We start from the raw sequence: 713 nt of genomic DNA on the forward strand, positions 1-713 counted from the left end.
CGAGGGCCTCGCCCTCGATGTCTCGACCCTTGGTCGACTATGTCACGCATGACATGCAGCGACTGCTTTGAATCTCGAGCAGCGCTCAGTGGTTTACGTGCCGCTTCACGTGCATCATGACGGCCTCGCCCTCGATGTCTCAGCCCTTGGCCGACCGCGTCACGCATGACATGCAGCGACTGCTTCGAAACTTGAGCAGCGCTCAGTGGGTTACGTGTCGCTCCACGATCAGCCCGCGAGTCATGCTCGGGACTCCTGTCCAAAATACCGTTGGTGTCTACCAACCTCGGATATTCCAATGTCTAGTACGTTGACCGTCTCGGTCCAGTGCTCTCGCCAACAGCGCTTTTGTCTCCTAGCAGAGATGGGTTCATGACCAACCACAGCTCCACCAGTAGACATGCGGGTAGCGCCCAAGGTCTTTGACCACAAATAAATCCATGGCTCATGATGTTCCAACCATGCTGTTCCTAGGATGAGGTCATACCTTGCAAGTCTAAGTCTAGACAGCGTTCCACGCTATCAAAGTCAAGAAACTTGACTTCAGGGTCCACAGGGACCTTCGGGACCGTGACACGTGTCCCCGTCGCTAAGCGAACAGTGACGACGTCACTTAACCGCGCTTCAGCGCCTCAGCATACAGCGGACTTCCTACCATCGTGAAGCGTCGAGCATAATTGCCCGACGCCCCGGAATCGATGAGGATCTTCCAT

Source organism: Plasmopara halstedii (genome assembly GCF_900000015.1).
Source record: "Plasmopara halstedii genome assembly, contig: Scaffold_3120, whole genome shotgun sequence".
Taxonomy (NCBI): Eukaryota; Oomycota; class Peronosporomycetes; order Peronosporales; family Peronosporaceae; genus Plasmopara; species Plasmopara halstedii.